This window comes from Lactuca serriola, chromosome 6 (assembly GCF_051521515.1).
Source record: "Lactuca serriola cultivar US96UC23 chromosome 6, Lser_US96UC23_V15, whole genome shotgun sequence".
Lineage (NCBI taxonomy): Eukaryota > Viridiplantae > Streptophyta > Magnoliopsida > Asterales > Asteraceae > Lactuca > Lactuca serriola.
Window position 1 is genome coordinate 29,362,092 of NC_136413.1, and position 22,913 is coordinate 29,385,004.

The 22,913-nt window shown below is 43.1% G+C and overlaps 1 long non-coding RNA gene across 2 annotated transcripts; it reads left to right on the forward strand.

Annotated features, from left to right (window-relative positions):
- The first annotated feature begins 20,642 nt into the window (after positions 1–20,642).
- On the forward strand, positions 20,643–22,279 carry LOC145058437 (uncharacterized). 2 transcript variants are annotated; one of them, XR_013686393.1, is made up of 3 exons: positions 20,650–21,349; positions 21,584–21,622; positions 22,010–22,279. It is a non-coding gene; the product is annotated as an uncharacterized LOC145058437 (long non-coding RNA). The 2 variants fall into 2 exon arrangements; XR_013686392.1 differs by having other exon boundaries at positions 20,643–21,622.
- Positions 22,280–22,913: the final 634 nt, after the last annotated feature.

The window sequence follows — 22,913 nt, forward strand, 5'->3', positions numbered from 1 at the left end:
TGTGAGATCTTAGTTTGGGTAGTTCTAAGTCTTTTCCCCATCCTTCAAGTGCTATTGAGTCCCTTGAGCATACCTGGAGGTTGAAACCTCAGATCTGGATTGTAAGAGGTCTTGTGAGTCCAAAATCCCAAGCTTTATGGAGCTAGAGGCGAGCCTATGAGCACCAAACCCTTGTTGGAGCTTGTATTGGCATTACGGAGCAAATATGCCATGCATGAACGTAAAGATCGAAGCTTAATGTGACATTCAAGCCTTGGGAGACTAGATCTAGAGTTTGGAGTGGTAGATCTGCTTTAAAACGTCTTAATGGGAATACAGACTGAATTGACTCACCGAGTCAATGAGCTGAGTAGACGAGTCGGCGAGTGTTTTCCCCGATGAGTCTCGACATGGGTAACTCGGCGAGTTTACAAGACAACTCGATGAGTTAAGTTGGGTTTACGCGACATCTCAGAGGAAACAAGGGGACTTAACGAGTCATATAGGTGCACTCGGTAAATCAGGTCAACATGGGCTATTGACTCGAGTGTCGACTTCTGTTGACTTTAGGGTTTGGTCAAACTTGAGGGATAGAGGTCATGGAGGGGTAAAATGATATTTTACCCATCCCAAGAGTTAAAGAGGGTCTATCATGAGTTTATTGAGAGTTGTGATCTTTAAGTGTTAGTTAGAGATGCTTATTACATGTAGGCGGGGATTAGACTGTTTGAGGGGTATTCAGTTTCATTGCTTGCTTACGAGGTGAGTCTTCTCACTATACTTACCTAGAGTGGTAACCTTTGTGTGACCGGAGGGTCTTATGTGCTTATATTGAGTATTGGTATATCCTGCATTATGTCTTTGTGATTTATGTTGTGTATTATTATGAACTTTACTGAGTTAGGACCGGAGGGTCCACCCGAGTTGTGGGACCGGATGGTCCCACTGAGACACATTGACTGGAGTGTCTTATTTGAGTTATAGCCATGAGAGGCTAATGAGATATTTGTGGTATTTTGGGGAACTCACTAAGCTTTGTGCTTACCGTGTTATGTGATATGTGTTTCAGGTACTTCTCAGGATCGCGGAAAGGCATCGGCTTGATTGTACACACCCTTGAGATGGATTTATTTTTTGTGGATCCTGGATTTTATGAAATGATTATTGACATTTGTGTTTTGGAAATTTGATACTTGTGGTTTTTGGAATGTGATATTGAGGATTATGTGTTTTAAAACGGAAAATTTTGTTTGAAAATTTACGGTGTTACAAGTTGATATTAGAGCCTTGGTTTGAGGGATTCGGATATACCTTCGGGTGTGTCTGGACTCAAACTGAGGATTTGAGAAAAAATTTCATAAGAAATGATTTTTCTAAAAATGAGAAAGAGTTTAAGAGAAAAACTAGATGGAGCAGTGTGTACAATCAGCCAGATCCCGAACGGTGATTTCCTAAAATACCCTAACTTACTTGTGTTATGAGATATTTATGAGATGTAGGTATGCATGCTAGAGGATCGGCTAGGTAATTCATACTTAGGGCTAGAGTTTCCCGTTTTGTGATGCCTTAGCCTAGGAGTTGTTGGTATCTGTTGTTTCCTTGAGTATGTGTTGAGTAGGAGTATCTAGCAGGAATCACTTAGAGTGAGAGAGAGAGAGAGTTCTGAGTTGAGGGCTAATCTAGGAGAGATACCTAGATGAGCATATGAGCGGCCTACCGAGAGAGTTGTTTGATATCCGTGAGGGATAGAGTATTGTGAAATAGGATCCTAGAAGGAGGACTTGGGATGACTACAGGTTGGTGTGGAAGGTAGTATTGAGCCTGTACTACCAAAAACACCAGATGTGTATACAGCCCAAGTAAGAATCCGTAGGGTACTAAGGAACATGTAGGGGTGGGAATCGGGTGTGTGTATGCTCGAATGAGTCTCTGATTATTTTTGTGTTGTGTTTCAGACACATTATGGTGGGTACATGCCACAACCTCGAGGGCACCAATGGTACCAGTGACGATGAGATCCGCAGGATCATCCATGCTGAGGTAGGTGCAGCTATCCGAGAGGCGATACCGGAGATGTTTGGCTCTATTAAGACCACGTTGATTGAGACCTTCGATGAGTGCTACGCTGCTGTTACTCAGGTTGTTGTTGTCACAACCACTACAACCTTAGCTGCTTCGAGACCATAGGGAGGTGACTCGTGCTTGTTTCGGGAGTTCAGTAACACGAAGTCACCATAGTTTGATGGGACACAGGATCCGATTGCTATGAGATGGATCTATGACATTGAGGGATGTTTTTACATGTGTTCATGCCCTGAGCACCTGAGAGTTCGGTTTGCACTGAACCAGCTTCGCTTGGGAGTGAAGGACTAGTAGAAGTTTGTGACTATCAGCTTTACTCCTACAGATCATGATGCAGTGACATGGCAGAGGTTTACATAGTTGTTCCATATTGAGTATGTTCTCCAGGTGGAGAGGGAACGGTTGGCCCAGGAGTTTCTGTCTCTCAAATAGAAGACATAAACTGTGATCGAGATCACGAGGATGTTCCATGAGAGGGCGTTGTTTTGCCCTGAGCATGTGTCTACTGAGAAGGCACGTGTGAGCCAACATCTGAGCATACTGAGGAGGGAGATACGAGAGTTAGTGGCAAACTCGTCATACCGGACATTGGCTGAGCTTCAGACCAATTCCAGGCACAGGGAGATTGAGCTAGAGTTACAGGCTAGGGAGGAGGGAGAGTCTTAGGGGAGAGACCGGAGACCAGTGTAGTCGCAGCCGGCGACGAAACGGGCAAAGCTCGCTGATAAAAGGGTTGGGGATAAAAGGGTCGTAGTTGTGGCAAGTGCGGAAAGAGTCACGAGGGATCATGTCGAGCATGGATTTGCTAAAAATATGGCAAAGAGGGGCACCTAGCGAGGGATTGCCTCAAGGGGTTTGCAGTTTTCTTTCACTACAACCAGACCGGCCATCGGAAGGCTGAGTGCCCTCAGCTCATTCAGGGATCAGCCCAGGGTTCCGCCCCTGCTACTTTGCGAGTTACTGATAGTCGCCCAGCAAAGTTCGAGGCACCGAAGGCTCGTGGGAGAGCTTTTCAGCTGACAGCGGAGGAGGTCCGTGCAGCACCTGATGTTGTGGCTGGCACATATTTCCTTATTCCTATTATTTTGAGATTTGTTTTGCTTAAACTATGCTGTATATAAGTTCTTTTCTTGTGATTTCTGTACTTGCTTTGGTGTTATTTGACTCGGGTGCGAGTCGATCCTTCGTATCTTTAGCTTTTAATCATCACATTAGTATCCGACGTGAGGCGTTGAGTCGACCTCTGAGGGTTTCTATAGCCGACGAGCTTGCGGTTTTCGCTACTGATGTATTCCAAGGATGTGTACTGTAGATTTTTGGTGTTAAGTTCCCGATAGATTTGGTGTCGATACCCATGGGTGATGTTTGTATCATAGTGGGCATGGATTGGTTGAGTCGGTTTGGAGATGTGATCGATTGTGAGCATCAAATGGTGAACATACGAGACCCTAGTAGGGGAGTGCTTACGGTGTATGGCGAGGGTACCAGATCTGGATCAGCTTTCTGCTCTGTTGCCAGAATGAGACAGAGTCTACAGCAGGGTTGTATGGGCTTTTTGGCGTATGTGATGGATATGCAGGTTACTTCAGGGAGACCGACTTCTATCTCCGAGGTTCCGATAGTGTTCGAGTTTCCGAATGTTTTTCTCGAGGAGTTGTTGGGAGTGCCTCCCGAGAGACAGGTGGAGTTCCGGATTGATTTGATTCCGGTTGTGGCGCCTATTGCCAAGGCACCTTATCGCCTTGCGCTGCCAGAGATGCAGGAGTTATCCTCATAGCTCCAGGAGGTGATGGGGAAGGGGTTAATCAGACCGAGTAGCTCACCGTGGGGAGCTCCGATCCTTTTTATCAAGAAAAAGGATAGTTCACACCAGATGTGCATTGATTACCGGGAGTTGAGCAAGCTAACGGTTAAGAACTGTTATCCACTTTCGAGGATCGACGATTTATTTGATCAGTTATAGGAGGCATCTTGGTTCTCAAAGATTGATTTGAGATTTGGATATCATCATATGAGAGTTTTTGAGGAGGATATTCAGAAGACGGCCTTTAGGACTCGTTATGGGTACTACGAGTTTGTACCAACGTACCGGCGACGTTCATGGACCTCATGAACTAGGTGTGCAGGCCTACGTTGGGTCGATTAGTGATCGTGTTCATTGATGATATTTTGGTGTATTCGAAAACCAGAGAGCAGCACGAGGAGCATCTTAGAGAGATTCTTGGAGTATTGAGGTCGGAGAGGCTTTATGCCAAAATTTCCATGTGCGATTTCTGGTTTTGAGAGGTCCAGTTCTTGGGACATCTCGTTAATCAGAATAGGATATTGGTCGACACGGCCAAGATTGGGGCAGTTATGAGATGGGAGGTGCCGAGAACCCCATTCGAGATTAGGAGTTATCTGGGTTTGGCCGGTTAGTATCGGAGATTTATCAGAGACTTTTCCAAGATCATTGTTCCTCTCACTAGATTGACCCGAAAGGGTGTTAATTTTGTTTGGGGGCCCGAGCATCATGCCTCATTTGAGACTCTTCGCCAGAGATTTTGCGAAGCCCTGGTGTTAGCCCTTCCCGAGGGATTGGAGGATTTCGTAGTTTACTGTGATGCATCTATATTAGGGATAGGAGCGGTGTTGATGCAGAGGGGACACGTGATTGCATATGCATCAAGGCAGTTGAAGCCTCATGAGATGAGGTATCCCACCCATGATTTGGAGTTAGGGGCGGTGGTGTTCGCCCTAAAGATATGGCACCACTATCTGTACAGTGTTCGATGTACAATATATACAGACCATAAGAGCCTGAAGTACCTTATGGATCAGCCCAACATGAATATGAGACATAGAAGATGGTTGGATGTAGTGAAAGACTACGACTGCGAGATCTTATACCACCCAGGCAATGCTAATGTGGTAGCTGATGCCTTGAGCCGCAGAGCAGAGAGTGCTCCGATTCGAGATATGTATATAAGGATGACGATGATGACTCCAGTCTTAGATACCATCCAATACGCCCAGGTAGAGGCCGTGAGACCGGAGAACCGTAAGAGAGAGCGGGTGATTGGGCAGCTTTCTGAGTTTGAGAAGGATTGTCGTGGGCTTATGACTTTCCATGGGCGAATTTGGGTGCCCTATACACGTGGAGCTCGGCGTATACTAATGGAGGAGGTGCATAGATCGATATTCTCGATCCATCCAGGAGCCAATAAGATGTATTTGGAACTGAAGAGAGATTACTGGTGATCCTGTATGAAGAGGGATGTGGCATGGGTAGTTGAGAGGTGCTTGACCTGTCGTTGGGTTAAGGCGGAGCACCAGCGTCCACATGGCCCGTTACAGCCTCTAAAGATTCCCCAATGGAAGTAAGAGCATATTTCCATGGATTTTATCACCAAATTACCAAGGATCGCGTGAGGTGTCGACGTGATATGGGTGATTGTGGACCGGTTGACGAAGAGTGCTCACTTCCTTGCTATTAGTGAGAGCTCTTCCGTAGAGAAGTTGGATGAGATTTATGTGAGAGAGGTGGTGGCTCGACATGGAGTGCCGACATCGATATTATCAGATCGGGATGTGTGTTTTACTTCCAGGTTCTGGAAGAACTTCCATGAGGAGTTGGGAACCCGATTGCACTTCAGCACCGCATACCACCCACAGACAGACGGTCAGAGTGAGCGAACGATTCAGACACTGGAGGACATGTTGTGTGCATGTGTTATGGACTTCGGAGGAAGTTGGGACACCTATTTTCCCTTTGCTGAGTTTTCATATAACAACAGCCATCATTCCAATATTGGCATGCCTCCCTTTGAGATCTTATATGGGAGGAGGTGTCGGACTCCTATTTGTTGGGGGAGGCAGGGAAGAGGGTTATGGGTAGCATTGAGATAGTACTCAATACGATTGAGCAGATTCAGTAGGTCAGACAGATGTTACTGACAGCATAGAGTCACCAGAAGAGTCACGCAGACTAACGACGATCCGAGCTTGAGTTACAGGTTGGAGATTTTGTCCTCCTGAAGGTATCTCCGTGGAAAGGGGTGATCCAATTCAAGAAGCGGGGAAAGTTGGGTCCCAGATATATCGGTCCTTTCACAGTGTCTGCCAGAGTGGGGAAGGTAGCTTACCGGTTGGAGCTACCTGCAGAGTTGAGCCGGATTTATAACACCTTCCATGTGTCTCAGTTAAGGAAGTGTATAGTCGATGAGACGGCAGTGGTACCTTTAGAGGACATTCAGGTGGATGCTATCCTGAATTACATTGAGAAACCGATAGCAATTTAGGACCGAAAGGTTAAGACCATGAGAAACAAAGAGGTGTGACCAGTTAAGATGCACTGGAAGCACCACAAGGGATCCAAATGGACTTGGGAGCCAGAGTGCGAGATGCGCGAGCAGTATCCAGAGTTATTTCCGGAGCATGAATTCGAGAGCGAGGTCTAATTATAGTGGGGGAGAGTTGTAACATCCCAACTCCTAGGTAGAATATTTATACATATTTATTTTCAAGTTAATTGAGAGACTCGACGAGTGGGTGCCCAAACTCGTTGAGTAGAGGCGGGTTAGCCACGTGGGTTTAATGACCAACTTGACGAGTCAGAGATCTGACTCGTCGAGTTGGCGCTTTGTGAGGAAACCATAAATCTCCTTGTTTTTGTCCTATTTAAATGGATTTAACCCCTTATTTCTGCGTCCCTCATCAACCTTGAGCACTGTGAGGAACCCTAATCGGGTTTTAGCTTGTTGTGTGAGAAGGAGAGGCTATCTTGACTATTTTGGTGCACCTTGAGAGAATAAGAGGAAAGAATTAAGGCTTGGAGCAAAGGGACATTTGGATCTAGAGGTTCTCAATGGATAGCTTCTGTTTGAGGTAAAAAGATGCTATCTTGATCATTTTTCTTGAGAGATCTTAGTTTGGGGAGTACTAGGGATTTTCCCCATCCTTCTTGTGTTATTAAGTCCCTTGAGCATATCTTGAGGTTGAAACCTCAGATTTGGATTGTAGGAGGTCTTGTGAGTCCAAAGACCCAAGCTTTATGGAGCTAGAGGCAAGCCTATGAGCACCAAACCCTTGTTGGAGCTTGTGTTGGCATTATGGAGCAAATAAGCCATGTATGAACATAAAGATCGAAGCTTTACGTGATATTCGAGCCTTGGGAGACTAGATCTAGAGTTTGGAGTATAGATCTGCTTTAAAACGTCTGAATGGGAATACAGACTAAATGGACTCGCCGAGTTAATGAGCTGACTTGACGAGTCGGCTAGGGTTTTCCCCGATGAGTATGGACATGGGTAACTAGACGAGTTGACGAGACAACTCGACAAGTTAAGTTGGGTTTTTGCAACATCTTAGAGGAAACAAGGTGACTCAACGAGTAAGATATATGCATTTGGCGAGTCAGGTCAACCTGGGCTGTTGACTCAAGTGTCGACTTCTGTTGACTTTTGGTTGTGGTCAAACTTGAGGGATAGAGGTCATGTAGGGGTCAAATGATCTTTTACCCATCCCAAGAGTTAAATAGGGTCTATCATGAGTTTATTTAGAGTTTTGATCTTTAAGTGTTAATTAGAGATGCTTATTACATGTAGGCGGGGATTAGATTGTTCGAGGGGTATTCAGTTTCATTGCTTGCTTACGAGGTGAGTCTTCTCACTATACTTACCTAGAGTGGTAACCTTTGTGTGTCTGGAGGGTCTTATGTGCTTATATTGAGTAGTTGGATATCCTGCATTATGTCTTCGTGATTTATGTTGTGTATTATTATGAGCTTTACTGAGTTAGGACCGGAGGGTCAACCCGAGTTGTGGGGCCGAATGGTCCCACTGAGATACATTGACCGAAGGGTCTTATTTGAGTTATAGCCATGAGAGGCTAATGATATATGTGTGGTATTTTGGGGAACTCACTAAGCTCCGTGCTTACCGTGTTATGTGATATGTGTTTAAGGTACTTCTCAAGATCGCGGGAAGGCGTCGGCTTGATTGTACACATCCTTGAGATGGAGTTTATGTTTTGTGGATCCTGGATTTTATCAAACGATTATTGACATTTGTGTTTTGTAAATTTGATACTTGTGGTTTTTAGAATGTGATAATGAGGATTATGTATTTTAAAAACGAAAAATTTGTTTGAAATTTACGGTGCTACATACTGCTTTGTGCGTCAGCCAACAAACCCAGGAGCAAGCCAGACATAAGTTGTGGGCTTGGAGGGCAAGCCAGACTTATGTTGTGGGCTCGGGAGCAAACCAGACTTGAGATGCGGGCCTGAAGGGCAACTCAAGCTCATGTTGTGGGCTAAGGGGTTATCCAGTATGTTAGTTGAGGACCCAGTGTGCATGTGTAACCCCGTAAAATTTCAAATAAAATTTTAATTTTTAAAATCACGTAATTCTCATAACATAGTTCACTAAACCCCAAATGAAAATATTTTCAAAAACACATGTTCAGAAAATGTTTTAAGCACAATCCAGGATCCTCAAAATATGACTCTGCCTCATGTGTTCAACCAAGTCGGTGCCTTCCCGTGATCCTGAGAAGTACCTGAAACACATAACATGGTACGCACGAAGCTTAGTGAGCTCCCCAAAATACCACACACATCACAATAGCCACTCGAGACTAACTCAATACGACCCTCCGGTCAATGTGTCTCAGTGGAGATCCTCTAGTCCCACAACTCAATAAGCTCATAATAATAATACTCAGCATAAATCACAAAGACATAATGCAGGATATCACGATACACAAGTAAGCACATAAGGCAGCTCGGTCACACGAAGATACCACTCATGGTAAGTAAAGTGAGAAGACTCACCTCGCAAGAAATCGGATAACCTCGAACTCAAATCACCGGTCTAGCCTTCACCTAACACATACGATAATTATTTCTAATTAATAAAGGCTCTCAAAGAAGCTAGACTAACCTTTATACAAACTCACAGAAGGATAAAAGACCATTTTACCCTTCCAGGGCCTTAATAGCCCACAAATTGACCGAACCCTAAAAGTTAAAGTAAAAGTCAATGGTCTCACGTACGCCGCACGTACCAGCCCTCTATGCAGGGCGTACTCCATCGCCATGCATGCATCGGGGATTTGTGACTCTACGCTTCGCGTACTGGGATTACGCTCAACGTACGTCTTAGTTTTGCTCTTCCTACTCATTTGGTCTTAATCCTTTAAGACCTTAGCTCAAATCTCAGACCTGGACTCCCTAAAGGCTCATACTCAATAAAGTCGGTGGCTTTAAGCCTTTGCATGGCAGATAAAGTCACAAACACCAAAAGTCTTACTCTCTATTCTCAAATTTGCTCATATCTCATGCATGGTTTGGTTTGAACGTCCAAGTCTCGATTTTTATGACTCTACACCACTAAAAACACTCAAATGAGCTGATAGCAAGCTATGGAGCTCAATATCTCATAAAGCATCCGACTTTGGGACCAAAACCCTAAGGTGAACTAAAATGATCCACAAATCAAAAGGGTGAGAAAGCTTTGAGCTTTTATGCCTCTAACTGAAGCTCTAACCACAGATAAGCTCAGATCCAAATCTTAGACTCTCCCTCCTTCCTCTTCAAGGCTCTTTCTTCACTCCAAAGAAACCAAAAGAACACTTATTAGCTCACAAATGGACACACTAGCTTCAAGGACGAGAAAATAGGGTTTGATAGGGTTGATGTCTGGGAATGGTGGCCAGAAATGAGGCCATCATGTCCTTTAAATAGGGACACACCCTAAATTAGGGTTTTCACTCTGGGCCTAGTACGCCTAGCATACCCTCAGGTACGCCCAGCGTACTAGGTGGCTTCCGCGTCAAAAACATGCACATGAGTACGCTGAGTGTACGCCCCGCGTACTCATTTACCACCTTTTCTCACATAAGGGCCAAACTTGATAACTACAAAAAGAACAAGGGTTTATAAGGTATACCTAGTCTTAGGATGTTACAATTCTCCCCCACTAGAATCAGACTTCGCCCTCGAAGTCAGGCTCCAAAAATAACTCAGGATACTACTCGGCGCAAACTCTGCCCTGAACCTGGTCACAAAGTCCGACCAGGTCATCGCCTCGATAGCTGAGGCTCCTAACGAGTCACCCATGGACTCCCACCAATCCCGGGCTCGGTCCCGTAAACATCCTGCTGCATACCTCACCTTCGACCCCTCGGGGCAGAAGCTAGTCAACTGGGCAGACTCGATGTCTGCAATCCATCGCCTGACAGCAATGGGGTCCTTCACCCCATGGAAATCCGGCGCACCACTTCCCCTGAAGTCCTTAAAGGACAGTGTGCGAGATCCCGACTGGCCAGATGCCATGTCGCTCCTGAACGCCCTGAGGCGATCCTCCATCAACTCGATGATCCCTTCCTTGATTGACCCGAAGATAATGGGAGTCGACTCAAGAATACCCCTGGTGATCTCTGACGCGATGAACTCGCGTAGTCCCTCATCAACCAGCTCGGAACCTGATCCCGAACCTGACCCCTCTCCTGAACCGCCATCTACCGGCCTCGATCGAAGTACCACCATTCTGCAATACATAAATGTCAATCATTAGTGATACTGACACTCCTTGAGGGATCGCATCTACCACAAGTTCTCTGGTCTCATCTTGGCCTCCCTTGGTTCGGGTACGGATCCTCTGCTTTCAGTAGTACGGGCCCATACTACCTTCCACATCTATCCGTACCTTTTCCAAGGTATGCCTTGACTCTACCAGATCCCTCTCACTATTGCTGATCACTGCTATACTCATCCTAGGCTTGCCCTAGGGAAATCTCTAATTCCACCCTAGCCAGTCCTCAGCTGCTGCAGGCCTCCTTGTAATGCCAATTAGCCATTACCCGAGTACCATCACATGTGACGAGGCTCAGATAATCCTTCGAGTACCCGACTCGTCCCTACAACGGTTGGACTCAAACAAGAGCTGCGCAGTAGGATCAAATCTGGCACTCTAAGATTATTCAACCCTGATCACATGTGACGTGACGCATTCGCCTAATGGCTAACTCCCATTATTCAGAGTCCCACGTAGCACAAAGCAAGCAGCATTCAGATAAGGGTAACAAGCTCAATCAACTCTATCTGCTTTCAAGAACTGAGCTAGCATAAAGTGCTAAGCTCATACTACCAGGCATAACCTAATCAGGCTATCCTACTTACTGTCTACTCAATAACTAGCATGCAATTTCTCATACAACTGAAACACCAAAAAGCAGGCACATAAGGCATCACCCCTAGCTCCTTAGTCCTATTCTAGCATGCTGTTCTACAAAAGCTGATAAACACAACATAAACTTGTATGGGTACTTTGGGGAATACTTACTTGAGCTCGGCCGGTCGCGCACATCACACACTTCGTTCTTTCTCAAAACTCTTTTCTCAATTTTAGAAAACATTTTCTTTTTAGAAAATCTTCTAATCCCTCGATTTGAGTTCAAACACTCCCGAAGGTGTGTCCGAATCCCTCAAACCAGGGCTCTGATACCAACTTGTAACGACCCAATTTTCACGACCAAAAATTTTGTTTTAAAAAAAAACATTACTTTAGAAAATATTAATAACTAAAACATCGTTTGATCAACCATAACATAAAGTGAACCATGTCTGAAACCCAAAACATACAACTAATCAAATATCAGAGTATCAATCCCAGAGAATCTCATAAATGCGGAAACCAGAGAGTGTGTGTGTGACATGCTGCTACCACGCCGGCTCCTTTCCTCTAGCTGAGGAGGTACCTGAAACCAAAACTGAAAACCGTAAGCACAAAACTTAGTGAGTTCCCCCATAATACTCCATACCATACAAACATATAACAACCAATGTTCAGCTGGGAGTTACGGGCCTTGCCCACCCTCGGGAAGATACGGGCCCTGCCCACACTTCGCTAGCCGAGAGATACGGGCCTCGCCCACACTTGAGAAGATACGGGACCTACCCACACTTCGCTATCTGGGAGATACGGGCCTAGCCCACACTCCAACCTCAGAGAGATACGGGCCCTGCCCACACTCAACCGCTAACCCATAACATACAAGTATCACGCAGACAACAAGTATAAGCAACTCTATCATATCAACACATATATCATACTTGACTAAACCTAGAGATACGGGCTCGACCCACACTCTAGTACTAGCATCTCGTCTACACGGGTCGGCCTTGGTGCCTTAGACCCGTTCCTACTGGAAAGGAAACTCACCTCGAAATAGGCTACTGGTCTGTGTGGGAATTGGCTGTCTACTGCTGCTGTTGCTGCTGTAATTCCCACAAAAACGATCAGTCAAACACGCTAGATGTTCTTAGGGTAAAATGACCCTTTTACCCCTCACCAAGTCAAAGACCAGGTCAAAGTCAACTTCCAGTTGGCTGGACTCGCCGAGTCCAGAGAGCAACTCGCTGAGTCCATCTCTCACTGATCCGGTCCCTCTCACCAGGTCCCTCTTTCACTCACTGAGTCACCTCTGACTCGCTATCCGGGACTTTGGGGCCGACTCGAGTACCAACTCGCCGAGTTCCTCGAGCAACTCGCCGAGTTCCTTGAGCAGGTGCTCTGCTTGCTTCCAATCCACACCAAAACACCCCATTCGAGGGTTTGGGGGTTTCGGGACTACGATATACAGTTATTTTCGTGCACAGGTACGAAGGGTTGAGCCTTTGACGCCTAAACCCCTCGTTTTCTGTGGATGTTCATATTACTCGCCGAGTTCGAAGAACTACTCGGTGAGTTCCAGGCAATCTTCATAGGACTCGCCGAGTTTGTTCACCCAACTCGCCGAGTCGACGACCATCTTCATAGAACTCGCCGAGTTCCACCTTGGGACTCGCCGAGTCCTTCGACCCACTTCCTGAGTAGGCCAGATCTAGGACATGCAACACTTCCAGACCACAGATCCATGGTCCTAGGGTTCATTTACCACGTAAAGTTGTAAACTTTACGTGCATGCATGGCCCTATGAGTTCAAACATGCACTTCCAAGCTATACAAAAGGTCCTATGCTCATTAGGGACTTCCACTACCTCAACCACAGAGACTTTATGCTACCATGAAGTCCAAAAGGTCCACATTCGAAGTTCTTGCAGAACATTAGCCATAACACATAGAGATTTAGGTTTTTAGGGCCTAAAACCTCTTTTCTTAGGGACAAAAGGGGACTAACGAGCTAAAGATCAAGTTAGGGTCTTTTCTACCTGAATAGAGGCCTTTCACAGAGTAGATTCTGGATCTCCTTCCCTTCTTGCACTCTTCAATCTTCTCCTTCTTCTCTTAAGCCCCAAATCACCTTCAAAATGTTAACAATCACCCACAAGGACACAAAGGAGGCTAGGGTTTCGTTCTACAGGTCTCTGGGAGTGCTAAGGGAAGTGGAGGCTGGGTTAGGTCGATTAAATAGGGTGCAAATACCCGGGTTAGGGTTTAAGTCCAAACAGGGTCTACTCGCCGAGTCCATCGGACCTACTCGCCGAGTAGACCGAGTAAATCCCGTGTCTAGTCCCGCTTCTACTCGGCGAGTCTGTCCCTCAACTCGCCGAGTCCAAGGCTAATTATGCAAAATAAAGAGATTTAATAACCACGAATACATACCAGGAATCAGGTGCTACACCATATCTTGAGGGCGAACACCACCGCCCCCAACTCCTGGTCGTGGGTGGGATATCTCGTCTCATGAGGCTTCAGCTACCTCGATGCATATGCTATCACGTGCCTCCTTTGCATCAACACCACGCCCATACCAAATATAGAAACATCACAATAAACAACAAAGTCCTTCACTCCCTCAGGAAGGGCTAACATCGGGGCTTCACACAAATTCTGGCGAAGGGTCTCAAATGAGGCCTGCTGCTCGGGATCTCAAGTAAAGGTAACACCCTTCCGACTCATCCTGGTGAGAGGAAAGGCAATATTGGAGAAATCTATGATAAATCTCCGATAGTATCCGGCCAGACCCAAAAAAACTCCTGATCTCAGACGGGGATCTCTGCACTTCCATATCATAACCGCCTCAATCTTGACCGGGTCGACCAATATCCCATTTTGATTAACGAGATGCCCCAGGAACTAGATCTCTCGTAACCAAAAATCACTTTTGGAGAATTTGGCATAAAGCCCCTCAATACTCCAATAATCTCTCGAAGATGCTCCTCGTGCTGCTCTCTGGATCTCGAATACACCAGGATATCGTCGATGAGCACGATCACCGATCAATCCAACATAGGCCTGCACACCCGGTTCATGAGGTCCATGAATGCTGTCGGTGCGTTGGTGAGCCTGAAGGGCATCACCACAAACTCGTAATGCCCATAACGAGTCCTAAAGACCGTCTTCTGCATATCCTCCTCGCAGACTATCATCTGATGATATCCAGACCTCAAATCAATCTTGGAAAACCAAGACGCCCATGAAACTAATCAAACAAATCTTCGATCCTTGGTAGTGGATAACAGTTCTTTACCGTCATCTTGTTCAACTCCCGGTAATTAATACACATCCAGTGTGAACCATCCTTTTTCTTGACAAAAAGGATCGGCACTCCCCACGGTGAGCTACTCGGTCTGATAAAACCCTTCCCTAGCAGCTCCTGGAGCTGTGAGGATAAGTTCTGCATCTCTGGTGGCGCAAGGCGATAAGGTGCCTTGGCAATAGGTGCCACTCCCGGAACCAAATCAATAGAATGCTCAAATACCAGCTGATATGTTTTTGCTTAGTAAACATGTGCTCAGGGCAGAACAACGCCCTCTCGTGAAACATCCTCATAGTCTCTGTCACTGACTTTGTCTTCTGCTTGAGAGACATAAACTCCTGGGCCTAACCGTCCCCTCTCCACCGGGGGAACATACTCATCTTGGAACATCAGCATAAACCTCTCCTACGTCACTACAGTATGCTCTGTAAGAGTAAAACTGGTTGTCACAAACTTCCACCGGTCCATCGCTCCCAAGCGAAGTTGGTTCAACACAAACCGAACTCTCAAATGCTCTGGGCACGAACAAGTGTAAAAACATCCCTCAATATTAGAGATCCACCTCATAGCAACAATCATATCCTGTGTCCCATCAAACTCTGGTGGCTTCGTGTTGCCGAACTCGCGAAACAGTGACAAGTTACCTCCCTGTGGCCTGGCAGCAGCGACAGCTGCGGTGGTTGTAGCAGCGGCGGCCTCAGTAACAGCGGCATACCACTCATCAAAAGTCTCAATCAAGGTGGTCTTAATAGGCCCAAACATCTCAGGAATCTCCTTTCGAATGGTTGTGGCCACCTCCTCGTGAATCATCTTGTGAATCTCATCATCGCTAGTCCCACTGCTCTCAGGGTTGTGGCATGTACCCACCATGGTGTCTCTGAAACACAACACAAAAATCATTAGAGACTCGCTCGAGCATACTCACACTCGATCACTCATCCCTACTTGTTCCTTAGCATCCTAAGGATTCTTACTTGGGTTGCATACAGATCCGACGTTTTCAGTAGTACGGGCCCAATACTACCTTCTACACCAACCAGTAGTCACCCCAAGTCCTCCTCCTAGGACCCCAGTTCACAAGCACTCTATCTCTCACGAATTACAAACTACCCTCTAAGTATATCTCTCATATGCTCATCTAGGTATCTCTCCTAGATTATCCCTCGACTCAAGACTTTCTCTCTAAGTGATCCTGCTAGATACTCTAACTCAGCACATGCTCAAAGAACATAACAGATAGCAATGACTCCTAAGCTAAGGCAACACAAATCAGGCAACTATAGCCCTAAAATATGAAATACCTAGCCTATCCTCTAGCATGCATCACTAATATCTCATAACACAAATAAATAAGGGTATTTTGGGAAATCACCGTTCGGGATCTGGCTGATTGTAAACACTGCTCCAACTCGTTTTCTCTTGAAACTTTTTCTCTTTTAAAAGATCATTTCTTTTGAAAATTTTCTCAAATCCACAGTTTGAGTTCAGACATACCCGAAAGTACACCTAAATCCCTCAAATCAAGGCTCTGATACCAACTTGTAACACCGTAAAATTTTAAACAAAATTTTCATTTTTAAAATCACATAATTCTCATAACATAGTTCACTAAACCCCCAAATGACAATATTTTCAAAAACACATATTCAAAAAATGTTTTAAGCACAATCCAGGATCCTCAAAATGTGACTTCGCCTCGTGTGTACAATCAAGTCGGCGCCTTCTCGTGATCCTGAGATGTACCTGAAACACATAACACCAAACACAGTAAGCACGAATCTTAGGGAGTTTCCCAAAATACCACACACATCACATTAGCCACTCGAGGCTAACTCCATACGACCCTCCAGTCAATGTGTCTCAGTGGAGACCCTTCGGTCCCACAACTCAATAAACTCATAACAATAATACTCAGCATAAATCACAAAGACATAATGCAACATATCACAATACACAAGTAAGCACATAAGGCACCTCGGTCACACGAACATACAACTCATGGTAAGTATAGTGAGAAGACTCACCTCACAAGAAATCATATAACCTCGAACTCAAATCACCGGTCTAGCCTCCATCTAACACAAACGATAATTACTTCTAATTAATAACGACTCTTAAAGAAGCTAGACTAACCCCTCTACAAACTCACAGAAGGATAAAAGACTATTTTACCCTTCCATGGCCTTAATAGCCCACACATTGACCGAACCCTAAAATTCAACTAAAAGTCAACGACCGCGCGTACCAGCCCCTACGTTGGGCGTGCTCCATCGCCATGCATGCATTGGGGATTCGCAACCCTATGATGTGCGTACTGGGATTACGCTCAGTGTACGTCCCAATTTTGCTCTTCCTACTCATTTGGTCTTAATCTGTTAAGACCTTAGCTCAAATCTCAGATCTGGACTCCCTAAAGGCTCATACGCTGTAAATTCTGTGATTTTAAGCCTTTGCATGGCTGATAAAGTCACAAACATCAAAAGTCTTACTCTCTATTCTCAAAATTACTCATATCTCATGCATGGTTTGGTTTGAACGTCCAAGTCTCGATTTTTATGACTCTACACCACGAAAACCACTAAAAGGAGCTGATAGCAAGCTATGGAGCTCAATATTTCATAAAGCATCCAACTTTGGGACCAAAACCCTAAAACGAACTAAAATGATGTGCAAATCAAAAGGGTGAGAAAGCTTTGAGCTTTATACCTCTAACTGAAGCTCCAACCACAGATAAGCTCAGATCCAAAGCTTGGACTCTCACTCCTTCCTCTTCAATGCTCATTCTTCACTCCAAAGAAACTACAAGAACACTTATTAGCTCATAAATGGACACACAAGCTTCAAGGATGAGAAATTAGGGTTTGATAGGGTTGATGTTTGGGAATGGTGGCTAGAAATGAGGCCATCATGTCCTTTTAATAGCGACACACCCTAAATTAGGGTTTTCACTCTGGACCTAGTACGCCCCGCATACTAGGTGGCTTCCGCATCAAAAACACACACATGAGTATGCTGAGCGTACATATGTGTACGCCTCGCGTACTCGTTTACCACCTTTTCTCACATACGAGTCAAACTTGACAAATACCAAAAGAACAAGGGCTTATAATGTATACCTGGTCTTGGGATGTCACAACATGTTGTTATATGTTTGTATTTCGGTATTTTGGGGGAACCCACTAAGCTTTGGCTTACAGTTTCAGTTTATTGCTTCAGGTACTTCAAATGATTGTGGGAAAGCGAAGGCGTGATCGAAAACTTAGGAGGCAAGGTAAGGGTTTTATCCTTTACCAAATTTTCGAAAGTTAGGGTCCAAGAAACCTTAATTTTGAAATTCTTGGCCTAGAGGGTTTAATTTCCATAAACCCTAATTTGATTAATTCAATAATTATAGCAATTCAACTAAAAACAAACCAAACTCTCTGATACCACTGATGGGTTTTAGACATTACAAAACAAATTTAAAACCCTTAAGTGTGCATGTAACCTAAAACATGACCTTGGTTTTCTCTATTGAACCTATAACTATTAACATCAAAATTATAACCCTAGGAACCCTAGGTATTTTCAAAAATACTAAAGAATAAGGGTTACATACCTTATTGTTCTTCTTGAAGCAAGAACCACAATTTTCGTGCCCCTGATGGTTCACACCCAAGCTAGAAAGAAGGATATTGAGGAGAGAGGGAAGAGGTGGAAATTTTTGGTTTCTCTTCTAGGAATACAGTGGCCGAAATTTGCATGGCATAGGACCGTTTATATAGTGCAAGTAGGAAACCCTAGATAAGCCCCCAACCAATAGAATATTAATATCTTGTTTTGGTAATTATCTAGCTTCTTAATTATCCTCTAAGGATAATTCTAGTGCCCTAGAACCTCCATAAATTTGTCCAACCATCTAGGAAGGTTCTAGAATGCCTCTTGCTCAACTATTGAACAATTACACTTTAACCCCCACACTTTTAATTAATTTTATTAATCCCAAAATTAATTTCAATTAATTTCTGATTAATTATTGATTAAATATTACTATTTCTAATTAATATATTATTCACATAATATATTAATAAAATATTTATTTAAATTTATTAATCAAATAAAAAATCAAACTCTCTCTCCAAAAATCATCATGTCTAATTTCTAGGTTTGAGGCAACCCAAAATGATTGTGCTATTATCAATTCAAGTTTATACCGATTATAGTTATAGGCTTGGACACCTAATCCAATAGTCTCCCACTTGGATAAGTCTATAACTATAAGTGATGGTATAACTTCTAAACTGATCAGCAAATTGTATCATTGCCACCAGCACTAGAATCCAGTCCTTAGTCCTTTGTAGATACTTGAGAATATTCTTAACTGCTATCCAATGAGCTCTACCCGGATTTCCCTGATAACGAATAACCATGCTCAACGCAAAAGACACATCAGTGCGAGTACATGTCATAATGTACACTATAGACCCAACGGTAGAAGCGTATGGAACTCTACTTATTTCTGTTATCTCTGCATCGGTACTTGGACTCTGAGTCTTACTCAGTTTGGTATTACTTTGGATAGGCAGTTCCCCCTTCTTGGAATTTTCCATACTAAAACGTTTCAACACCTTTTCAAGTAAGTACTTTGACTAAGCCCGATTAGCCTTTTACTCTTGTCTCTGAGAATCCTTATCCCTAAAATATATGCAGCCTCTCCTAGATTCTTCATAGCGAAACACTTTCGAAGCCAAGTCTTAACCTCTTGCAAAGTTGGAATGTCGTTTCCTATAAGAAATATGTCATCAACATACAATACCAATAAGGTTACTATACTCCCACTAACTTTGACATATACATAGACTCATCTTCACTTCTAGAGAAGCCAAACTCCTTGACGTTCTCGTCAAAGCAAATACTCCATCTGCTAGAAGCTTATTTCAATCCATAGATTGATTTCTCAAGCTTACACACTCTATTCGAATACTTTGCATCTACAAAATCCTTTGGCTGACTCATGTAAACATCCTCAACCAACTTCCTATTAAGGAAAGCGATTTTGACATCCATCTGCCATATTTCATAATCATGAAATGCAACTATGGATAGCATCACCCTAATAGACTTTATCTTAGCCACTGGTGAGAAGGTCTCGTCGTAGTCAACCCCAGTGGCTTGAGTAAATCCCTTCGCAACCAATTGAGCCTTAAAATTGTGTACCTTTTCAACCATGGTGTTCTTCTTCTTGAAGATCCATTTGCACCCAACTTTCTTACAACCTAGTACATTATCAACGAAATTCTAAACTTGATTGTCATACATGGACTTGATCTTGCTGTCCATTGCCTCTTTCCATTTATCTGAATCAGGGCTTGTCATTGCTTCCTTATAGTTAGTTTCTACATCCAAATTTACCCGTGTACTATCACTGAAAAACGTATCTCCATATGTAGTTATATGGAAACCATAATACTCAGGTGGCATGCTAACCCTACTGGATCGCCTAAGAGGTAATGAGTTATCAATCGGTTCAACTGGAATTTCTTCCTCTGGTTGAACCCTAGCGTCTTCAAAGGTTCCTTCATTGTTTGACTCTTGAATCTCTTTAAGATCAATGGTACTCCAACTATTCTCGTTACATATGAGTTCTCCCTCGCGAAAGACTCATCTTCATGCTACAAAGACCATGTTCTCTCTAGGTCTGTAGAACAAATATCCAAATGACTTCTATAGATAACTAATGAAAATACATCTTTCACTACGATGTTCAATCTTATCGTAAGTCTCTCGTCTAACGAAAGTTTCACAACCCTAAACCTTAATATGTACCAACGATAGAACCTTCCCTATCCAGATCTCGTGAGGTGTTTTGGCAACCATTTTAGTTGAGACATGTAACGACCCGAAAACATGATGTTAGTTTTTCCGTTATATGAATATTTGTTGGTGTAAAATTATTTCGGTTCTAAGTTATAAAACAAATAAATTAAATAGAAAATGTATTAATTTAATATTATTTCGGTTCCCAATTCAACAGTATTTTTCTGGCATTGGTTGGAATTTTTTTTATTTTTTTTCTATTTGCTTTTTGATATTTATGTATTTTTATCTGTACTGCATTGTCATCACGTTTCTTTACACGTTGCTCACACATGGCACCGACTACCCGACACCTTTTCACTTTCCTTCCCTTCCATAACTCATTCACTCCTTCCTCGAATACCCCTCTCCCACCGTCTACTCAAAAACCCTATCATCGCTCCTTTCACCTCCACTCATATCCGTCGTCGTCCTCCGGTGGCTTCCCGTTTTCCATTCCCGATTCCCTCAATTAGGGTTGGGTTTGTTGTCGTTGTTTCCAATCTTCTACCGCCTCATATCTCTATTCTTCTTTTCACCGCCTTCGTTTTTCTTCCCACTTCCATCTACAATACCAGAGGCAGAAGTCGATGTTCATCGCCAATGCCACCGGTTGATGTTTCTGGTCTAAATCGATGTCACTATTCTTCCAATCTTTTTCGATTCTAGGGTTCAGGCGAAACAGTGACAGGCCGAAGGACAAGAAAGCGGCACGTCGGCCCAGCCAACGGCGGCTCCACCGCCTATTTTGTTTATCTGGGTTTCCAACGACTATGGGGTTGGTGAATCGGACACCTGATTTTGGTTTTTTAATTTAGATGAATTTTTCTACCGATTCTTTGCAGCTCAACAATCCTCGGTTTCTTGTCGATTTTGCGTCCTCTTCGTTCCCTCTGTTCCAAGATCCACCATATCATTATCTCCGGAGGAATGGACTGCACCTTAAACAATCAGACGGTGCCACCCTTCCCAAGAAATCCAACTCTCAGGTATCAGTTGCTGCATGTGCTTCCCACCGTTATCTTTTTTTCTTATATAAAACCTATTTCGAGCGGTGTTTTCTTATGATATTCATCAGTTCCATGTGAATGTTCTTGGTAGGTGTTTCCTATTTAATCAATCATGACATTTCCTCTTCTAATTTTGGATAAACCTGCTCTGTGAAAAATCTAATTTGGGGCTTATTACATTGTTTTTGTTGTTCAAATCTGACATGTTTGAAGATGCACATCAAGTGCTTGGTGAAATTCTTCAAAGAACCGGTAAGATTACTTTTTCAGCATCGACTACACAACCTTCTTACTCATGGTGTTTCATATAACTTTTTAGTGGTTTACGTTTGACTTTGGAGGGTAGTATTGGAAAGCAAGACGGGTAACTGTTCAAACAATTAGAATTCAGGAAAAACATGTTTCAAAGTCAAACTTTTACTCATATAAATTCACTCTCAACTTCATGAACGACTGCTCAATCGATCGTCCTCCATTTATCAATTACTTACTTTTTGTGTTTTTTTTTTTTATTTCTTGGTGTTTTTTAATCTTATTCAACAAAAATATAAGAAGTTAAAAAAGACTTCTTTTATTGAGATTTCTTCCTTTACTCATTCCTGACTTTGACTTTATTCACATTATTTGTCAATATTTCAGGCTACATACTCCCCCCTGGAACTTATATCAAGAGCTGAGTTCAAGTTTATCAAGTTCAGCATCAACTATTTTCTATATTTTTTCGTATTTCAACATGCAACTTACAACTCTCCTACAGCAAATGACTTAAACCCTTAAAAAAAGGTTTTTTTTGGAAAAGGCCGTTGATGGAAACAAACCAAATTATGGTTCCAATTTCAATGTTGACTTAAACCATATAAATATTTGGGTTTGAATGATAATTAGTTAATATGCATACTTCTTATATGATTTCGGCGAGTTTGAATATCTTTTTGAAATTATTTTTAGAATGTTAGTGTCAACATTCTGATGGGATTATAGCACAAGTTGGTTGTTTTGTTCCTTGTGCTAAAACTTCCATTTTTATCCATAGCTGTATTTTTGCTCCTATTATGTCTGTTAAATTCCCTTTTTTACAAAATTTAATTTTGTAGTGCATCACTTTACTCTAAAATAAATAGGGATCTTTATGCTCATTGTTCCTAAATGAAATCCCTTAATGGTTGTGTTTTATTATTATAATTAAAGTGTTATTATGAGTTATTTGTTTCTACATAAAGGGTTGCAGTAATTGTTATCTAAATTTTGCGGTTTATTCTGAAATGGACTAAATTGCCCCTATGTTTGCTTTTGGTTTGTTTGTTGGTGCACTTGAGAGTATATTTCCTCTTTTTCTTTCTTGCCCAATTTTACATTGATATTGTTAAGGGGCTCAACAAATTCGGTATTCAAGGATCATAGGATGATATGATACCATTATCATGGCTGATAACATAACTCATTTTTTATGTAAAGAAATATAAGTACATTGGTATTATGAGAAAAGTGTTGTAATGTTGTTGCAGTTATGTGTATACAAATGTAAGTCCATTGTTGCTATGGG